The following is a 23,141-nucleotide window of genomic DNA, read 5'->3' as shown; positions in this document are numbered from 1 at the left end:
CCCTGACTGCTCCACTTGGAAATTGGCAGAGAGAAACGGTTTTTCTTGAAGATGATTGCCTGGTGGTTCGAATGCTGCAGTTGTGAAGAAATTAGATGGGTGGGCTTTGAGACAGCCGTTCTCTACCTTCCTAATGCTGTGACCCTTTCCTCATGCTGTGGTAACCCCCAACCATAACTGTTGTCACTTCATAGCTGTAATTTTGCTAGTTATGAACTGTAATGTAAAAATCCATTATGACCTCCAAAGGGGTCAAGACCCATAGGTTGAGAACCATTGGTCTAAGAGGCTCAGAATCTCCCAAGACAATTTCTTAACAGGACAGATGTGCAACTTAACAAGCAAACAATAAGGTGTCAGTCAAGCACTCTGCTTCTTGGTGTAAACTGTGAACACTTAGATGGATTTCTGCGTGAGATGTTCCTAGTTTGGGGAAGAAGCTGATATGAATGGATCACTCCAATGAAGCAAAACCTGGTCTCACTTTCAGCTTGGTGGGAAGACTTGGTAAAGAGGGAGGATTTTCGAGGCCTCTGATGGAGAGGAGTTAGGATGGGCGCCTTCATATGGAGGAGGTCACACAGGAGACAAGGTTTGTAAAGCCAGGGTGTACTTTGCCCTAAAGCTGGTGTTCTCTAGCCACCCCTTAAGCAGTTTCTGTAGTTGATGTTTCTAACTATAGGTCTTTCAAAAATAAGGATGCAATAAAGTAATTGTCAATTGAAAAATTGGGAAGAGGGAAAATTTCTAGAAAGTAAAAATACCCCCAACTGCACATACCTTGAAATTATTTTTATTTTTTTTTATAATATTTGCTATTTTTAGACTAGTCTGGTTAGAGTGGGGAAAACCCTGAAAACGATATCAATTTTAATCCTGTCTGTATCATTCATCAGATTTGTAACACTGGAAAAATTGCTTAACTTCCAAAGCTTTATCTGTAAGTAAGGACAATGATGTTCAGTTTAGAGCGAAAGAGATCGGCTGCGGGATAACATAACAGATCGCCAGTGACTGAGAGATGTGGCCAAGGAAGGGAAAGTAGCATACAATATTAACTGACAGACTCAGTAGATTTTATCTTGTACCATGTGGAAATAAATGAAGAAATAAGGGTAGAATTGTGCAGGATGCATCAGATTGAGGGAGAAGGGGAGAGAGAGACAAAGAGACAGAGACACAGAGGGAGAAGGGGAGAGAGACAAAGAAAGAGACAGAGACACAGAGGGAGAAGGGGAGAGAGACAGAGACAGAGGGACAGAGACACAGAGAGACAAAGACACGGAGGGAAAGAGGCAGGAAGAAAGAGAGAGAACTGAGAAGTATCCATGAAACAGTCAGTGAGCTAGGAAGAGGGATAAAGAAGAGCGTCAGGAAAACAAAGGGACAAAGGTGGGAAAATCCTGGGGTGCTTGATCATAAAGTCACCCAGACCAGTGACCTTGAATAAGATTGGAACAACTCGGAGAGGTGGTAAGGTGCTCAGGAAGAGAGCATTTTAGACAGCTGGGGAAATCTGAGCTCAGTGGAAGGAATGGCAGAAGTGGACAGGGCAGACATTAATAGGAGATGCTGCTGAGTGATTGGAGAAGCAACCTGTGCTTTGAAGCTCTAGGAAGATGGAGAGACCCAGAGCAGACTGCAGGCAGCAGCAAGCTCCTCAGAGAACTGTGGGAGAAATGCTAGCCGTAGAAATCAGCCAATGCAGCAAACAACCCAGAACAGGGAATGCCCAGTTACCCAAGAGCTCCACAAGGCGTGATGCAAAAGACCAGTAGAGGATTGGTTTTAGATTGAACTGAAGTTAACTTTCGGAGCTATGGTGGATGGATGAAGTGACACTGAGAGGTGAGGTTGGACACAGGAGTGACAAGGAGGGTCATCAACAAGTTCAGTGTCCCCTCAAGGAAGAGAGGGAGTGTTCCTTGAGCTCCTGTGACTGTTGTTAAGTTAAACTCAGTCTTATCCTGCTGATATACTTCTTTAGCTTTTAAACCTTTCTGCAAATGACAGCCTCCCATGATCCATGGCTTAGAAGGAAGCTGGGGACCAACAGTTGTACTTGATGCTATGAGGTTTTGCTCTGGCTACGTCATTGGAAATTGTTCTGAAGAACTTATGCTAGCAGACTTGTTTCAACAATTTACTTACTAGAACTTGTCCATGGATTTAATAGCTTTGTGGGAAATAGAAAGCTGTAATGGCCAAGGTCTGAGGACAAGTAGATAGAAAGACTGATCAAGAGAGGAAGCTGTGTGATAACGCAAAGTTTGCAAGTTCGGAGGGCTGAGAGAGAACTAAGAGGGTCTTGTTGAATATAAGAAGGCAGAAAAAACAATGAGAACACTTGTAAGAGAGGGGCATCTTGACAGCAGGACAAAAATGCTCCACTGGGTTTCATGATTTGAGTGCCACTCTTATGATTTTTGTTTCATATCTTCATACTGTGCCTTTATTTAGTTATTGTTTCTTTGAAATATTTACAATTAAAATACTTAATATTCCCTAAGCATTAATATACATGGAATCTTGAACTTATGGGCAATTTAGATGTTTTCCCCAAATCCACAGATATAAACATTAATGGTGCTTGTACCTGATCTTTGCCAGGACCTAGCAGATTGGAGAAAGGATTATGACAGCTCTTCAGGCTTGAATTACTGGATTACCGAATTAGAATGCCCTAAGAGAAGCAGCATGGAAGGAAGGAGCCCAGCTTGCATGGTGTACCCAGGCAGACGTTTCAAAAGAAAATGGATTGTTGGGATGTGAAACAGACCAAGCTATCTGCAGGACAAAAGCATACCTGTGGGAACAGAGATGATTTTAGAAGAGTCATCTGAAAATAGAGGGCAAAGGACGCCCCTCTATTTTAGATAGAACTCAGTTACAGATTCCTTGGCCCTGACGTGCAAGGCCAATTCAGTCTTCAGCACCAGCAACAAAACAGAGCAACAGACCAACAGACCCAAGATGAAAGATGCAGATAGACCTGGGGACAAACTGTAGCACATAGAAAGGAAAGGATGAAGCCAACAGTTGGATTTGACTACTTAATGCCCTCAGGATGTGAGCGTTGGATGCGCACTTGCAAGGACAGTACTATTTGACTTACCATCGTGAAGATTAAAGAGAACAGCACACTGGAAGGCCTGAGACAGTGAGTAGTCAGTAGCAAAGGAGGAAGATGAGTTTGAGGAGTTTGGTAAAATTATAACCCTGTAAGACATAATTGGACACGAACACATGCCCTTGGCTCTGGAGAAGGAGCTGGAAAAATTGCTGCCAGGAGAACACAGTAGATGAGGGCAGACCTCCCTTTTCGGAGAAGTGAAGAGATTCAGCTTAGAAAAGGAGGTCAGTGTTCCTGGAGGCGAAGGCACTGTCATCACCAGGGACCGCAGCCGAGACCAAAAGAGTGTGTTGAGCAATGCGCCGGAGTGAACCTTGGTAGGAACAGCTTGAGAGATGCTGCTGAAATTAATCCCCAAGGGAGCCTGGCAAGAGGCATGATGACCCTTCAGTGAGGAAATGTTGGGTGTGCACCCTGCTAAGTCCTGGGTTTAACCCCCAGAGGGTGGCACTAATGCCTTTGACATTTCTATTTGACTCAGATTGATCGCGTCAAAATATGTCGGGTCTTGACGTAGAAAGACAAGGATACCCGAGAAAGTCACATATGCACAGCACATACGAACAAGTTGAGGGACTTGTATATGACTAAAATATATTTTCGTCAAACCGAAGGAAATTATAGTTTTGATATTTAACAATACTAACAACCTGGATGTAATTAGGGCTTCTTTGGCCCGATTTCCATTTGCATGTTTTTGCCGAGTTTGGGAATCTGAGACATAGAGTCTATAATTACCCAAACATCCAGGTTCAAATGAATTTGAGGTAAAGGAACTGCTCTGTACTCTTTGGCGTCCACAGGAAGGACCCCAGTGTCACATTGTGCTTCGCAAGTAGTCAAGGTTTCTTAAAGTTAAACCCTAGGGGTGGGTTCCTTCAAGGTTAGCCATGCCACTTTGATTCCAAAGATGTTATCCTTGAGAAGGGCCAGGCAAAGGAAGGAGGGGGGTGTCTGGCCTGCAGCATTCTTTCTTTCCTTTGGAGCAGGCGGCTATCACCCCATCAATTTGATTCCTGTTCTGTGACCACAGAGACAAGGATGATGGATCTCCTTTTGGGGAAACAATGCAATTTCCTTGGAAAAACATCCACTTTAGACAAACAATAAAAGCGGCCCTAGTGGGGCCTTGGCTGCTCTCCTGGTATTACACTTATGCTCATGCCTCCGGTGCTTGGCAGCAAAGATTTCTGGTTGCAAAACTAGCAGACCACCCTCCAGGGACACGCAGCCCTGCTCCTGACCAGCAGACCACCCTCGGGGGACACCCAGCCCCCTCCTGACCAGTAGACAAACCCTCTGGTGACACCTAACCCCCATTCTTAGTAGCAGACCGCCTTCCCTCTGGGAACACCCAAACCCTGATCTGAGTCAAAAATCAAACTTGAAAATTCTTAGCTCAAGAGCGGATACAGGTTTGAGTCTCTGCAGCTTGATTTCTATGGGTGGGAAGGAGAATGACTTTCTCTCACTCCTTAGTCTGCTGATCTCCCACAGGGAGGATTTGGGAGAAGTTGATGGAGTAGATGTACAAGAAACAGAGTTGTGTCATGTTTAAAGATATCCACTCAGCCACACAGTCTTTGCTGAGCCAGGGCCGGGAACTGGCCCTGCTGTCCTCTCCTCTGAGTCGCTGCTTCCACTTGGCTGTCTCTGAGGCAACTTTACCTGATTCTACCTAGTATTTGATTTATTCCCTTGGATCCTACTTTCCCTCCCCACCTGGGTTTCTTTTCAACAGCCTTACTCAACGTTGCCTTCCACACTTCATAATCAATATAACCTCTGATGTTGGCTAATTTATTTTATTCAAACATTCGCAGAACACTGGAACAGAATACATGAACTGGGTATCAGAAATAAGTTGATATCTTTTATCCTTGTTTTATATACTCTTTATTTGCATCACAAAGGGATAACTATATTTATCATCTTTTGATGAATGAAGAAACATGCATGTAGAGAGTGCAATTCTCCAAAGACAATGCAACTTCCAAGTGCCTGGGCTGAAATTCTAGCCCACTAGAAGAACAGAGCCATGTGCTTAATACCAGGCCATCCAGCTTCTCTGAATGTCGCTTTCTGAAATAGACCTAGAGGAACAACAACTCACAACAGAGGACCACATGTCAACTATTTATACTCTGGTAGAAAAGGCAGACTTATAAAAACATATATTTTAAGACAGTATGGTTAAAAATATAAATGGAGTTAGTTCTTACCAGAGAAACCTGCTCTTGTCTTACTATTTGAAACTGTTCTGCAAAACATTATGGAAGTGAGAGAGTGTCAGGCCTGAGTAGTACCCTCTCTGAGAAAGTTGGCTTCAGGCTGCAATGGTGCTCAGGTGGTGGCTGGGGCACCATGGAGATCGCCTTCATCTGAAAGCACTTGCTTGAACAGTGTTCAAAAATGGCTTCTTTACTAGGAGAGAGAAGCGCGATGCAAAGCCATCCCCTAATTTGCTCCCTTTGCTGTGAACGAGGAAACAGAATCAAAGAAGACAAGTGATTCACCAGGCTCCATTTTACCACAGGACAGAGAAGCTGTCAAATCCCAGTGGTGAACCAGACTTTTCCTGGATGCACATTCAGAAGTCAAAAGCAGTTGTGAGGTGTTGAGGGGGAATGGGGACGGTGTGAAAATGAAGAGGAGGTTGAGAAGGAGTAAGAGAAGAAGAGGAGGAAAAAGGCAAGAGGAAGGAGTAGAGGGGGGAGGGGAGCTGTTGAGGGAGAAGGAAGAGGGTTTGAAAGGAGGAAACAAGGAGACATGATTATACCTTTAAAAAGTATGGTGTTGTAGTACCAAGGAAGTGTTCATGAACCATTCAAAAGATGATTACAAATTCATTATGCCAGAAGAAAGGAGACTACACGTACATTCAGAAGATCCACCGCTCTTCCCACACGGGTGTCCGGAGAGCACAGGATTTGATATGACATGCTAATATCAAGATTAGGGATGCCAACTCTAAGAACTATAAAGGTAAAACCAGAAAAAAATAGATATAAATATTTACTGATGTTTCTTGGCACCTTTTCAGGTTAGACTGAAGCTCTCCCCACCAAGCATAAAACTACAGCCATGGTGACAAAGAAGCTTTTAGAGGACATACTGCCAAGGTACGGGCTTCCTCAGATGAGAGGGTCAGACAGTGGACCAACTTTTGTGTCCCAGGTAAGTCAGAGCCTAGCCAATATTCCGGGGATTGACTGAAAACTTTATTGTACATATAAACCCTAGAGTTCAGGACAGGTAGAGAGAACGAATAAAACCCTAGAAGGAACCTTAACTGGATTGACTTGAGAGACTGGCACCGACTGAGTAACTCTCTTTCCCTTTGCTCTCTATCGAGTATGAAACTCCCCTTGCCAGATGGGACTCGCCCTTTTTAAAATCATGTTCGAGACACCATCCCTCATTGTTCTTAACATACAGACAGAAGTCATCGCTGAGTTCAAGGATTGCCAATTGCTAGACAATCTCAAAGGTGTCCAATGGGCTCATAAACATGTTTGGCCCGAACTTCATATTCTCTATAAAACAGGTCCCCATCCCCCTAAAGATCATGGATTTGCAGCATAAAATCACAGACCCCTTTGCAGTTGAAGATGACCCTGACCAACAGGAAGAGAACTCAGCCTCAGAACTCCCTCCAGTCTCCCACTGATGGGGCCCCTACCCAAGCCCCAGGGACACCACAAGGACAGAGTAATGACAACCCTAACGCCCTCTAAAATACAATAATAACTTCAGGAAGCCCCATGATTGGGCTTTCTAATCACCAGAGAAAGGGAGGAAGGAGAGACCAAATCTTTTGGGTTCAGACTCCATTGTAGAGAACCTGACCTAAGGTTAAACCCAAGCAAACTAACAGGTCAGTACCTAGCCCCAGTTTCTAGGCTCCCCGCTCCAATAAGACTTCACAAATCCCCCTTCTCTTACCCTTTCCTCTTCTTCTCAGACCTCGCCCTCACCCCACTTGAGTACCAGCCTGCCCTAGGGCATCAAGTCACAGCAGGACTAAGTGCATCCTTTCTGAGGCCCAACAGATTCTTTTGAACTCTCACATCCTTTGAACCTCCAGCATGAATTCTGCCTTTCAAGAAATGTTCTTGAGCCGAACTTCCCCAAAGCTAACCCTGTCATAGTCAAGGAGATAGAAATGCCACACAGTCTCCTTTATTTGATCACAGATTTTCTAATCTGTACCTAAAAGAAAGAAAGGAAGAAAGAAAGAAAAAAAGAAAGAAAGAAAGAAAGAAAGGAAGAAAGAAAGAAAAAAAGAACATATGTGTCATATCTATGTGTATGGTGCCTGTGTGTGTTTCTTCCTTATTTGTATCATGTTTATTGTCTGTCTTAGTTCCTTGACAAAAAGCCTGCCCCATTTTATATTGAGTAGAGCGATATGAAAAGATACCGTCAGCTTCTTCCAACCTGTGTGAGGTCGGCCACACCTCAAGGCTGTAGAGAGCCTTGCTAGGCTAAGGTATCACTCCTCTGCACCTAGTTTCCACAGGGCTTTTATCATGAAGAGCTGTTGAATTTCGCTAACGGCATCTCTGCATCGGCTGAGATGATCACGCGACCCTGGAATGACAGCCGTTCGATGGTGGTTGAATCCGTTTCTTAACATGTTAGCAGATTCTATTCGTACCTATTTTCTAGAGGATTTGGAGCGTTATTTTTTGACCATTTCACACACTAGAGAAGAGGTTCGAGTTGCTTTCACCACCATTTCCCCTCTCACCCCTTCCCTTTCTGACTGGAGCCCTTCTCTCAGGTCTCCCTCCTACTTTCACGTCTTCTGGTTTTGAGCGGCTCATCGATTTTACAGTTTCTTGCCTGAGCGCGGGAGGAGGGACAAAGCATGGCTTATTAGGGGCTCATCAACTAAAACAACTCTTAATTGCTGGGTTCTGTGTCCATGTTCCTGAGGGATTTGGCTCTGCTGCTTTCTCCCATTTTTATCCTGTTGGGCCTCTATCTAGTTCAAGTCTCAGGTCTGTAGTCATTTCACAGGACGAGTTTGGAAGCATCCCTTCTTTCCCGCCTTCCTGGTGTAGTTTGAGGAGTGAGCATCGCCATTAGCTCTTCTTTAAATCCGGTAAAGCCAAGCAGTTAGGCTGTCTGGTTCTGAGATGTTTTTAAATGACTTCATCGGTCTCATTGCTCATCATTACTAAGTTTAGAGTGCTATATTGTCTCTGTTAAAGCTTAGCAATCCACAAGTGTTCAGAAATATAACTGTTTTGTTCTAGATTCTCCAGTTTACTGAGGCATAATTTTCCAAAGTCATCCCTAAATGATCCTCCGGAATTCAGGGTATCTGTCAAACATGCCCCTTTGGCTTCCAAGTTTATTTATCTGAGTCTTCTCAAGAGGCATACTCTTGACCCAACCTTCCTCATGCAACGTAGCCTGGGAAGATGGATGAAATACTTGCTTGTTTAAAATGAGACCCTGAGTCTGGATTACCAGGATCTATGTAAAACTAAACTTGGTAGTGTATGTCTGCAGTCCCAGTGCTCCTGTGGTGAGCTGAGAGGAAGAAGCAGGAGAATACCCGGAAGCTTGTGAGCCATCTAGACTCGCACACACAGTGACCAGCCAGAGACTTCACCTCAGACAAGAAGTCAAGGACTGACACCCCAGGTGTCTACCTTCCACACATGCAGATGGCACTCTTGCACCCACACTCAGACACCAAAACTCTGCACATGTGTGTGCACACATGCACACATGCACGCATGCACACACACACACACAAAGATAAAAAAATAAAGGATTTGAAGTGCACTTGTATATTGCATTTGCCTCAAGTGCCAGCATTTAACACAGTAAACATGCTAACTGATTTGTAATGTCTACCAGAAGACACTGCAATTATAATATCTGTTGCTTTTGCCACAACAGAAGTGCTCTGTATTCAGTTTGTTATCTGGACACATTGTCATGTGTCTAAGATGAGTCCCAAATCCAAATATGGGCATACATCTTTAAATTCTTCAATAGAGAAAAAGTATCGGGCAGGATCATTCATGACCAAAAGCTTCATACCATGAAAACGATCGAGGGCACAATGGAAAATGAACCATTTTCCCATCACTAGGGCATCTACCTAGAAATCAGATTGGCATCCTATGATTAATACCATCTGTTCAACATTCCTTGCTGGAGGCTGGGTTTCAGGAAGGAAGGATTTATTATATCCTAAGACGTCCATGAACAAACTCCAGGGACAGATGTGGTCAAGACAGGACTTAAAGCATTTGGCGAGAATATTCCAGTGATTCTTCAAGGAACTTGTCAAACATTAAATTAAGTGAAGCAGAAGGTTTTTATGATTGCTCTACCCCTTGTCCTTAAGTGGAATGTCAGAGTTATGTTACTGCCTTTAATGCTACCAAATTTGAATGCTTGAGTGCCGTTCTGTCTTGAAGCATTCGTCAGGGCTAAGGGACTGTTTGAGGCTTGGCCGTAGCTTCACGCACAGGCTGCTCTAGTAAGAAGCAGAAAGATAAAAAAAAAAAAAAAAAAGCTCCTTCAAAATGTTATCAAAAAATGAGGATTGTTTCTATTTTTTGAATTACTGCAAAATCTTGGTTCAACGAGTCTTGATTTCACCATTTTCTTACATTTAAAAAAAAAAAAAACAAAAACAAAAAAACCAAACTAGACTTCCCAAGGGCGATGTCCGTAGCCACTATTTCTGTTGAGCGCAGATTTAAAAACCAGAATCGTTCCACATTTTAATTGTGTGCTCTGCAGGTGAATCGGGAGGGAGTAAGGGCACTGTGCCAGTCAGTGCATTCACGTGGGGAATGCGCTTGAATGATGAGGAGAGAATTTAGGCATGTGGCTGGCGGTATTGCTCGGCGGTAGAACACTTGCCTCGCCTATGTAGCGTGATGACGAACATCCATCAGCAGCACTGTGCGCACACGTGTGTGCACTCTGCAGAGTAATGGGTTCTCAGCTCGGAGTGACGTGGGATAGAAGAACCTTTCTTATTGGTCCTTTTCAACTGATTTTTTTTTTTTAATAGCTGGGTCCTTGTCAAGGGTGATACTAGTTTCAGAAACCTTCCTGCTGGTGTCCCTAAAGGCAGGGGACAGCAAGCGATGATGAGAAATGGACATTCCCACTGTGTTGGTCTTTTCCTTAGAACTCCATAAATCTATTAAATGCAGATAGAGCCACAATTCAGCATAAACAAATCCCCTCCCTGAAGCATGGCCCACCAGCACCTGATAGCCTTTTAACACATATTCCTAACACCCAATGTTCAGAACCAGGATTTCTGGGAGGCAGGCTGAACAATATCTGGTCAAGGAATTTTGACATACTCTGAATGTCTGACAGATTTGAATGCCCTATTCAACTTATGAATTGTGGTCGTGCAGGTTGTTTCGAAGGTAAGGCTTTCAGGGAGGGATGAGTTGTAGATGGGACAGTGACTCCTTACAATAATGATTCTGTGGTCATCAAAACGAGAAGCCCAGGGACTAGCTGAAAACCTGAGATTAAAGGGCTGTGGCACACACACATATTGTATTTGGATTGCGCAGCAGTTACATTTAAAGATAAGTGATTTTATACTAGGCGTGTCCTCTTCAGCCCTCCACAACCCACCTCTGCCAGCAGCTCACTAAGTCCTTGCCTGGGCAAGCATTTGATCCTTACCTCCTGGGGGCCTCCCTGCACGTTCAAATTCATAGAGTGTGAACTTACCCATAACAGGGGATCCCCAAAAGAATGAATAGGTTTCTTTCCTTGATTTGTTTTTAAATTAAACTTTTGGTTTGCTAAGAGGAGTCTTGTAAAATCATACTTTACAATGTGTGTGAATGGAGGGTCTCAAAGCTGGTTGTATCCCCCTCCCCTGGCCCCATCTAAACTCCAGTTTCCCCCTCCACAAAGTGGCAGAGTGTTTGTGAAATCCTGACCCTGCACTCACCTGCTGGAGGAGGGACAGGTGCAGTGGATTTTTCTCCATCTTTAGTGCAAGCTCTTTGTCGAATAAAGGACCAGGTTTCAGATCTGGGAAAGAGGCCCTGGCACATTGTTCGTTCCGCAATGTTTCCATGTAAACACCTTAATTGGTGGCAAATCTGTTTGTTCGTTGTGTTTTTCAAGTTGGCATAAACCGTAGATCGCTGGGCCTTGAGATGAGCCCCGCTAAATATTTTCAGATGTTTCTTATTCCCTCAGCTCAGAGCTGGATTTGAACCAGAGGTTGGGGGTGAAAGAGCACTGTGTAATATACAGAGACATGGAGTTTGACATCTGAAATAAAATAATGTAATGTTTTTAATATTTAAGCTGAAAAGGGGCAGCGGTAAAACATGGCGGATGGAGGAGAATGTGAATACCTGCGTATTTGAATTTTAAATGCCTGCAGATGTTGGATTTTAATCAGAGCATGCTGGAGTCTGACTCTGACAGAGGCAAAACTGTGAGATCTGTTTTCTTGAATTGCTTCCACATCTGAGGCTTGAGATTTTTATTGCATCTAGCACTGCATCGCCATGTATTTATGTAAAGTGCCAGCACCCATTGACTCTGCGTGTCCTTGATGGTTAACATATAGAAAGAACAGTATGGAGTCGGGGAAAGACACCCCTGCCCTGGCCCTGTGCACATTCTCTCCGTGACCTCGTGAGAAGAAAGGTGTTTAGCTCCTCCCTGCTTTAGCTTCCCTATTCACGAAACACCTCCCTGTACCCCTGCATTCTGTTTTTCTTAAGTGGTGGGATGCTCTGGGGTTTATCTGATGTGTGCACTGGTCTTCATTGAGATTGCATCACAAATGCATTGTGGGAACTTCATCACTGTGCTCACATCACAGCCTGCGCTTATCCAAATCTGGACTGTGGAGGTCAAGAACGTGGCATGACTCTGAGATGCAATCAAGGGATGCAGTAAGCATGAGATGAGGTGGGAATAGCTGCTGCTGCTGTAGCGTGACGCATTGTTGGGTAGTACACTGGGCTTTATCGACATAGTAGCGCATTGCGAAAGAATGGCTAGAAATCTAGAATGTTGGGTAGATGTAATAACTGAAACACAGTTGATTATCATCAAATATATGGACTATACACACTGCATGGTTACTCACAAACAACAGGAAGTTTGTTGACACCCAAGCTAAGACACGAAGAGTACATTGCACCATGAGGTTTTGTGACTATGACGCCATTAGATGAGTTTCCAACTCTATTATAGTCTTGTGGTCCTTTGTCATATACGTGGTTTGTCAATGACCACGAGGCTTTAAGTGTGTGTTAATATTTATTCAGAATGACTGAAAGAGAAAAAGACAACTCTTAGGAACTAGAAAGATATGCTTCTTCTAGCAATATTAGATATATGCATTAAAATCTAAGTTACATTAACTGCTATGAATATTTATGAGATAGTTCCACTTCTCCATTTTTATCATATTTTCTAAACTGGCCAGAAAGCTAATGACTTTAAATTTTACAATGTAATTCTACTACTGAATAAAAGAGATTTATATACATTTATGATATAGTTCAAAGAAATATCTATAAGGCCTTATTTTTTTCTCTGAACATTTATAAGATAAGATGTTGTAAGGAAATGTAAGTAGTTACTTTGGTGAATATCTTCAAAACAGGCCAGTCTTTGCTCTGTTGTTTGCATCCTTGTGTCTTACATTGTCTTGAAGGGCATCTGTCCATTTTGTGCTCTTATAACAAACTACTACAGACTGAGTAATTTATAATGAACACAAGTTTATTTATCCATGGTTCTGGAGACGAAGAGTTCACGACTGAGGTGTGAGCCCCTGATGACGGCCTTCATTCTACGTCATCATAGGAAAACAAAGAGAAATCAAGAGGTTGTTAACCTGTGTTAATGTTTAATGGCATTGGCCACATACAAAACTAGAACTAATACATGATAAACTATCAAGATATGAACTTGATTGTGTTTCTATATGCTAAGAATGAATATTCTGAAAACATTGAGACAAATGTTATTAAAGTAATATAAAATAGTGGAAATGATATTTTTTACTTTAAGAAACTACACCAAGATTATTTAAGGTAATAATGGCCAAAGTACTTCTAGATTTAATGAAAACAAAGACCTCTCAGAGCCAAGAAGCTCCATGAAACACACATGCACGCATGCCCAAGTGCATACACACACACACAGACACGACACACAAATCATAAAAAAATCACAATACAGTTAAAAAGATGAACTATTCAATATTAGTGTTAAAAATTAGCTGTTAAGGAAGTCACTCTACATATAAAGGAGCAACAGGTAATGCTTACAGCATAATTTTCTTAGAGACAAGAAAACTGAAAAAATAGTTGGGAAATATTTTAATGCTGTGGAAGGAACAGAACTCTTAACCTCAAAATCTATACACAGTAAAAATAACATTCAAAAAATCAAAGTAAAACAGGCTATCTAAGCTACAGAATCCAAATAACCCATGTCAATGCTAGGATTTCAGTAGTAAGTTCTCCCAAAAGGTCAGACCCTAAAGAATTAGTCTCTCTACCTGGGGTATTATTGGGAAGTAGAAGGTTTGGGAGTTGGAGCCTAGCAAAAGGTAGTTAGGTTACTGGGGCAGTGTCCTTTAGTAGGATCTTCTGCCTTTATTCCCTGTTGCCATGAGGTGAGCATCCTTCTCCACAATGCCCTCTCTGCCGCAGACCTTAAAGCAGTGGACCAACCAATAACCTGCCCTTGGAAGCAAGTTCCAAGCCAGTTTTTCTTTTGTTTACATCTTGGATATCATGTCATAGCAATGGAAGTTAGCTAGCAAAGAAAACAGATGTCCACAGTGGGCATATTGAAGAGATCTTTCAAGTGGAAAGTACTGACAGACAGAGATATGGATCCACAAGATTGAAGAACATCAGAAAACTCTGGTATAATCCATTATTATTTCTAGGAGTTTTGGGAAGTACCAAGAGTTAAAGCTAATAGTCTTCAATCAGGTTGTTGGGTATCCAAGGTATGTTCCATAGAGTCTGATTTGAATATTTATTTTTGTAGTATTTCATACTCTGTAGTATTTATAAAAGTTATAAAGGATAGCCTTCTGGTCTCCATCTGTGTCCAGAGCTAAGGCTGTCCCACAGCCCTCTATACCCAAATACCACCTGGAGAGAGCTGGTCTCCCAGGAGTGCTCTTATTCCTATGATTACAGGCTCACAGCTGTGGGACAAGCTCCAGTCAGAGACAGCAAGACCAACTAACACCAGAGATAACCAGATGGCAAGGGGTAATCATAAGAACCTAAGCAACAGAAACCAAGACTAATCGGCATCATCAGAACCCTGTTCTCATACCAAATCAAGTACCTAATACACCGGAAAAGCAAGATTTGGATTTAAAGTCACATCTCATGATGATGATAGAGGACTTTGAGAAGGACATAAATAACTCCCTTAAAGAAATACAGGACAACACAGGTAAACAAGTAGAAGCTATTAAAGAGGAAACACAAAAATCCCTTAAAGAGTGATAGGAAAACACAACCAAACAGGTGAAGGAATTGAAAAAAAAAAAGCCATCCAGGATCTAAAAATGGAAATAGAAACAATAAAGAAATCACAAAGAGAAACAACCCTGGAGATAGAAAACCTAGGAAAGAGATCAGGAGTCATAGATGCAAGCATCACCAACAGAATACAAGAGATAGAAGAAAGAATCTTGGGGCAGAAGATTCCATAGAAAACATTGGCACAATAGTCAAAGAAAATGCAAAATGCTCCTAATCCAAAACATCCAGGCAATCCAGGACACAATGAGAAGACCAAACCTAAAGACAATAGGTATAGAAGAGAGGGAAGACTCCCAACTTAAAGGGCCAGTAAATATCTTCAACAAAATTATACAAGAATACTTCCCTAACCTAAAGAAAGAGATGCCAATGAACATACAAGAAGCCTACAGAACTTGAAATAGTTTGGACCAGAAAAGAAATTCCTCCTATCACATAATAGTCAAAACCCCAAATACACAAAACAAAGAAAGAATATTAAAAGCAGTAAAGGAAAAAGGTCAAGTAACATATAAAGGCAGATCTATCAGAATTACACCAGACTTCTCAACAGAGACTATGAAAACTAGAAGATCCCAGGCAGATGCCATACAGACTCCAAAAGAACACAAATGCCAGCCCAGGTTTCTATACCCAGCAAAACTCTCAATTACCATAGATGGAGAAACCAAGACATTCCATGACAAAGCCAAATTTACACAATATCTTTCCACAAATCCAGCCCTACAAAGGATAGTAGATGGAAAACTCTAACACAAGGGGGAGGGGGGAAATACACCCTAGAAAAAGCAAGAAAATAATCTTCTTTCAGCAAACCCAATAGGAGCTAGCCACACAAACATAATTCTGCCTCTAACAACAAAAATAACAGGAAACAACACTCATTTTTCTTCAATATCTCTTAACATCAATGGGCTCGATTCCCCAATAAAAAGAAATAAACTAACAGAATGTATACATAAACAGGACCCAGCATTTTGCTGCATATAGGAAACACACCTCAGTGACAAAGACAGTACTACTTCAGAGTAAAAGGCTGAGAAAAAAAAATTCCAAGCAAATGGTCCCAAGAAACAAGTTGGAATAACCATTCTAATATCGAATAAAATCAACTTTCAACCAAAAGTTATCAAAAAAGATAAGGAAGGACATTTCATATTGATCAAAAGAAAAATCTATCAAGATGAACTCTCAATTCTGAATATCTATGCTCCAAATGCAAGATCACCCATATTCATAAAACAAACTTTACTAAAGCTCAAAGCATACATTGTACTACACACAATAATAGTGGGAGGATTCAACACCCCCATCAGTGGACAGATCATGGAAACAGAAACTAAACAGAGACACAGTGAAAGTAGTAGAAGTTATGAACCAAATGGATTTAACATATCTATAGAACATTTCATCCTCAAATAAAAGAATATACCTTCTTCTCAGCACCTCAGGGTACCTTCTCCAAAAGTGACTATAATCAGTCATAAAACAGGCCTCAATAGATGCAAGAAGATATAAATGATCCCATGCATCCTATCAGATCACCATGCACTAAGGCTGATCTTAAATTTAACAACAAAAACAACAGAAAGCCCACATACACATGGAAGCTAAACAATGCTCTACTCAGTGATAACTTGGTCAAGAAAAAAATAAAAAAGAAATTAAAGACTTTTTAGAATTTAATGAAAATGAAGGCAAAACATACCAGACCTTACAGGACACAATGAAAGCAGTGTTAAGAGGAAAACTCATAGCTCTGAGTGCCTCCAAGAAGAAACTGGAGAATAACTAACAGTTTGATAGCACACCTGAAAGCTCTAGAACAAAAAGAAGCAAATACACCTAAGAGGAATAGATGGCAGGAAATAACCAAACTCAGAGCTAAAAACAACCAAGTAGAAAGGAAAAGAACTATACAAAATCAATAAAACCAGGAGCTGGTTCTTTGAACGAATCAACAATATAGATAATCCCTTAGTCAGACTAACCAGAGGGCACAGACACAGTGTCCAAATTAACAAAATCAGGAATGGAAAGGGAGAAATTACAACGGAAACTGAGGAAATTAGAACATTTCAGATTGTACTACAAAAGCCTATACTCAACAAAACTGGAAAATCTGGATGAAATGGATAATTTTCTAGACAGATACCAAAGTTACATCAGGATCAGATAAACCATCTAAATAAACAGTCCCATAACCCCTAAAGAAATAGAAGCAATCATTAAAAGTCTCCCAACCAAGAACAGACTAGGACCAGATGGGTTTAGTGAAGAATTCTGTCAGACCTTCAAAGAAGACCTAATCCAATACTCTTCAAACTATTCCACAAACTAGAAACAGAAGGAACACTAACCAATTCATTCTTGTAAGTCACAATTATGCTTATCCCTAAACCACACAAAGAACCTACAAAGAAAGAGAACTTCAGACCAATTTCCCTCATGAAAATCAATGCAAAGATATTCAATAAAATTCTAACAAACCAAATCCAAGAACACATCAAAACGATCATTCACCATGATCAAGTAGGCTTCATCTTAGGGATTCAGGGATGGTTCAATATACAGAAATCCATCAACGTAATCCACCATATAAACAAACTCAAGGAAAGAAACTATATGATCATCTCATTAGATACTAAGAAAGCATTTGACAAAATTCAACACCCCATCATGATAAAAGTCTTGGAAAGATCAGGAATTCAAGACCCATACTTAAGCATAGTAAAAGCAATATACAGCAAACCAATAGCCAACGACAAACTAAATAGAGAGAAACTTGAAGCAATCACTAAAACCAGGGACTAGACAAGGCTGCCCACTCTTTCCCTCTCTATTCAATATAGTACTTGAACTCCTAGCCAGAGCATTCAGACAACAAAAGGAGGTCAAAGGGATACAAATTGGAAAGGAAGAAATCAAGATATCACTATTTGCAGATGATATGATAGTATACTTAAATGATTCCAAAAAATTTCACCAGGGAACTCCTAAACCTCATAAACAACTTCAGCAAAGTGGCTGGATATAAAATTAACTCAAACAAATCAGTAGCCTTCTACTTGAACATATAACAATGACACTTGCTCCACTATGTTCATAACAGCCTTATTTATAATAGCCAGAAGCTGGAAAGAACCCAAATGTCCTTCAACAGAGAAATGGATACAGAAAATGTGGTATATTTACACAATGGAGTACCACTCAGGTATTAAAAACAATGACTTTATGAAATTCTTAGGCAAATGGATGGAACTAGAAAATATCCTGAGTGAGGTAGCCCAGTGACTAAAGAACACACATAGTATCCACTCACTGATAAGTGGATATTAGTTCAAAAGCTCAGAATACCCAAAATACAATTCACAGACTACATAAAGCTCAACAAGAAGGAAGACCAAAATGTGGATGCTTCAGTCCTTCTTAGAAGGAAGAACAAAACACTCATGGGAGAAAATACAGGGATGAACAGTGGAGCAGTGCCTAAAGGAAAGGCCATTTAGAGACTGCCCCACCTGGAGATCCATTCCATATTCAGCCACTAAACCCAGTCACTATTGCTGATGCTAAGAAGTGCCTGCTGACAGGAGCCTGATATGGATGTCTCCTGAGAGGCTCTGCCACAGCCTTACTGATACAGGTGAGGATGCTTGCAGTTAATCATCGAACTGAGCATGTGGACTTCAATGGAGGAGTTAGAGAAAGGACTGAGGTAGCTGGAGGGGTTTGTAACTCCATAGGAAGAAGAACAATATCAACCAACCAGAAGCCCGAGTGCTCCCAGGGAATAAATCACCAACCAAAGAGTCCAAATGGAGGAACCCATGGCTCCAGTCACATATGTAGCAGAGGATGGCATTGTCTGGCATCAATAGGACTGGAAGCCCTTGGTCCTGAAGGCTCATTTCCCAAGTGTAAGGGAATGCCAGGGCGGTGAGGTGGGAGCGAGTGGGTGGGAGGGAGGGCATCCTCATAGAAACAGGGGGGCAGGGATGGGAGAGGGGGAGAACCAGGACAGGGGCTAACATTTGAAATATGAATACATAAAATATTCAATAAAATTTTATCTAGAGGAAAAAATAATAAAACAATACATGTAATACTCCTATTGAGTGGAGATTGAGTCCAGTTAGACAACTGTTGTGCACCCCAATATATTAATGTCAGGCAAATAATTATTGTTCACCAGATTTATAGCTAGGTAGGACAACTGATAACTTTCCTCTTCTGGCAGATTGCATAGGAACTTCTGACACCATGAGACCTAGCATCCAGGGAAGAGGTTTCCAGGTCAGAGAACCAACTTGGTTTCCATAAATTCTGTGTCCACAGTGTGTATATAACTTCTTGAATGATGGAGTCTTTCTCCTCAGATTCTGTCAGGGAACCAAGAGCCCTTGCAATAGTGTGTATTATTTGGAGGGGTCTTGGGTTGGTTGGGATCCTCCAACCAACAACTCAAAGGGAGATGGCCCTTGTCCAGCACTAAGATGTTTGTTAGTCTAATGGATTCTAGAGAGAGCAGGATTTCTTCATGTGGGCTAACTCCAATCATTCTTCATATATGTGTATATGTTATATATGTTTTACCTTTTTAATTTATTTTATGTTTTGCTTGCATGTATGTCTATGCACCACATGTGTGGGTCTGATGCCTGTGAAAGCCAGAAGAATGTGTTGTGCCTCCCTTGATCTGATGTTCATTGCCAGGTAGGTGCTAGGGATGAGAGCTCTTCCCTTTGTAAGAGTAGCAGCCAGTGTCTTCAGCCCCTATGTATGTATTTTTAAGAAAGTTTATAAGATAACATTCCCTATTCCCTTTCTAAGCATCTTGAGTGTTGTTTGCTCACACTTCCTGTTTCTGCATTACTCTCTCCACCTCTACTCAAGTTATGTGTTTCCCTGTTTCCCCCCTTCCCTCCACTGCACCTGTGTTCTACGGTCTCCCCCTCTAAACACTCTTCCTTCATCCCTCCTCAATGGTCCCTGTCTACTTCCTTGGCTTCTGCAGTTACTCAGAGTAATAAATTCAAACCTAGAGATTCTGTCAGATCCGGGGTCTCCAAATAAAAGAGAACATGCAACATTTGTCATTCTGGGTTGGAGCTACCTCATTCAGAGTTACATTTTCCAGCTCAATCTTACAGTGAACATTCTTACCCCCATCTCCTTTGTGTACGTATCTGAGTTTCTCTTCCATCGACACCTAGAGGTAGGGTGGCTGTGTTGATTTATGTATTTCATTACTAAAGACTAGTAGTGAGATCTGTTTGAAGACTGTGAGAGTCCCTCTGCAATGTCACTCAGGCTTACCCGGACCAGCACTTTTCTTAAGGCTTTTCACATCTGCGAGTGAGAGAATGGTTAGAAGACTGTGCAGGGCCATCTGTACTTCATTCCTAGATGATCACAGCCGGTATGCTTGACTCTGCTTTGTCTAACTTCTGCCCATCCGAACAGTCTGACCATGAAAAACTTTTCTTAATTTTGTTATGGTGATGTTCAAAACCCACACAGATTTGTCTACAGGACACAGTGCAAAATGCACACTGATGTTTTTCCCAACTAGATTCCAGGCAGTTTCCTGCCTTACTTTCCAGATTTCTCCCCCACATTGAATTATTAAACAATTCTCTGTTGGAGAACACTGTTTTCCACTCTAAGAGGCCATCATACCCATGAGATTACCTGTGACTCCTTGCAAGAGTCGTCACTATCAGGCTTTGGACTGGTGACACTTGTTCATAAGAGATGGAGGAGAGGCCCACTGGGCTCTCATCTGAGCCTCCAGCCATTTGTTGGGCTTTTGCCATAGCTTCATGTGGCCTTAAGTGCTTCCAGGGAGAGGCTAAAGCATACAGGATTAAGGTTAACAGAGAGGCTCCATCTATGCAGATATGTGGTCATCAGTGTGGGTCACTGGGTCCCCAGGGTGAACTTTGGTGGACTTGGACTCCGGTTTATTGTTGGAATCATATGAGGAGGGGTGGGTCTTGTTTATGTTTCTCCACAGGAGAAGTTTTCACAGGACCCTATAATCAAATAATTTTTTCCTTGTTTCCACATAGCTCTTTAGCATTCTGAATCTATGTATCCCTTTAATGGGCTCTTCCCAGTTTCAGTTATCCAAATTCTAGTTCTTTTCTACAATAAATTTGCATTTCATTATTTCTGATAACCCTGCCTTTATCACCACCACATCGACTCATGAAGGAATATCAAACCCTTTCAGGACTCAGTTGCTTCTTTATCACTGCAGTAACTGAAGCGCAGTTGTTACGGAGATTCTCCTAGAGTATGTTTTCATTGCTCTCTCAATTCTGATTTTGTTTTGACTTTAAGATGATTATCTGTATAACGTCTCCTGTGGATGCCTTAAATTCCAATTTAAATCTGTTTAGATTTTATTTAATTTGTTTGCCGACAGTTTCATATGTGTGTGGAGTTCAGTCTGATCACCACCACCCTCCACCCTTCTAATATTCCTGCTACCACTGCTATCCCCTCCTCCTCCCCACAAGTCCATTTCTAATATTGATATCTTTTCCCACTGAGACCCACTGAGTTTAAACAGGGTTGCCTGTCGGACAATGGGTTTAGAATTGTCCATTGGAGCCTAGTGTCTCTTCAGTGGGTACTTAACTGAAGACAAGAAGTCCCTTTCCCCCATAATTGATAATACTTCAGCTTAGAGGGGCAGGACCATGTGAGCCCAGCTGGCGCTCTGATTGACTATCTCTAAGTCCAGTCTTGTGCAGGCCCATGAAGGCAGCCACAGATGTTTTGAAGACATAACTGCTTGATTGCTTGGCAGAAGTAGTTGATAGAATTCTGTTGACAAAGACAATATACACTTGGTTGTAAGATTTAGAGGCAGCAAACTGGAACTCTCTAGAAGTTTCTTCCTCGATGGCTAGCTTTCACAGTTCCAGAAAAGACCATACAGGCTTTTTGGGAAAGAAAAGGAAAGAGCATCAATGGTCTTACTTGGCTATGGGTCCTCGGACTACAACACCAGACTGTTAAGAGAAGTCACTGGTGCAAGAGTGGCACATCTGTTACGGGTGACCAACTGCTCTGTGTCTGCACCTGAAGCACATTCCACAAAAGAAATTTATGTCTAGTACTGTAAACCTGGCCAAACAAAACAAAACAAAAAACATGACTAAGGGTGTCTGAGGCCTACTGCTACTTTCAGCCTTACTGAGAGATACTTACCTTTGCAATGGGTAGTGGTGAATGTACGGATACATGGTTGCCAAGGGGCTGAGACCGTATGATAGTTAAGTGTGCAGCCCTCACTAGGATATTTATACCATGTCTTCTAAGGCTCTAGAACCATGAATGAAGGGGGGGAGGGCAGAAAGAATGTAAGAACCCTAAATAGTAAGAAACCCTGGGAAATGATATCTTCTGTCAACAACCACACTCTCATTTAGTTTTTTGGCTTTTTGAACTTTTTTCTTCTTGTTTTGGTCTTCTCTTTTGGTCAGTGGTGACAAGAGTGTCACTGAAGTAACACTACAACATAAAGTTCTATATACTTCTCAACGAAGACTATTAGTTTTCAGAAGCAGAGCTAACATTATTTGATATGTCTGGCTGTGTGTTTCTAAAAGATGGTCAAAGTAGTAGCTAATGTTTAACATAGTTTCAAGGAAGCTGGCCATTCTCCCATGGAGATGTAAAACCTATAACGTTACTCTTCTGGAATGTAGTGAGGGCTGTTCGGTTTGGTTTGCGGGGCAAGTTTGTTTCTGTGTAACCAAGGCTTGCTTCAAGGTCATGATCACCCTACCACCACCTTCATAGCGTTGGGAGTATAAGCGTATGCCACTGAGCCTAGATTTTAAGTGACCGATGTGAGCAAGAATTCCAAATGTCATGAGTTCCACCTTGTTCTCCTAGAACCCCTAAACGTGGGACCTACTGCTATGCTATGAGAAACACCAAACGGGCTCATGTGGATAAAGCCCCAGGGAGATAATGCTTGTTTTTATAGTCCAGATGAGGTACTAGTTAACAACAAGTATAAACGGCTAGAAATACATCCTGTCCCCAGCTGGTGAGAAGCTCCCATACTTACTTGGTGGAGCATAGACTTTGCTGCTCGACCTTGCTTTTTAATGAATGACTCCTCAAATCTGAAAGCTTCACATAATGGTGGGTTTGAATTGCTGAATTCGATTGTGGTTTGGTACGCAGCGAGAGAGGCTGGGGCTGCCTGCCATTCCACTTTACTTCAAACCCTGAAGAAACTTCTAATTAAGCTTTGCAAATGAGTAACAATCAAGGTGAGGAAGCTACCTGGGTCTTCACTCAAATCTTACCCAGCGCTTGTCATGCACATATATATTACGTGGTTTTCCTTGAAATAGAATTATCAAATGCTCCATGGGAAATACTTGCTGTCTCCGGGAATTTCAACGTTTTGATCTCCA

This window comes from Rattus norvegicus, chromosome 15 (genome assembly GCF_036323735.1).
Source record: "Rattus norvegicus strain BN/NHsdMcwi chromosome 15, GRCr8, whole genome shotgun sequence".
Classification (NCBI taxonomy): Eukaryota; Metazoa; Chordata; class Mammalia; order Rodentia; family Muridae; genus Rattus; species Rattus norvegicus.
This window is presented reverse-complemented; position numbering follows the sequence as displayed.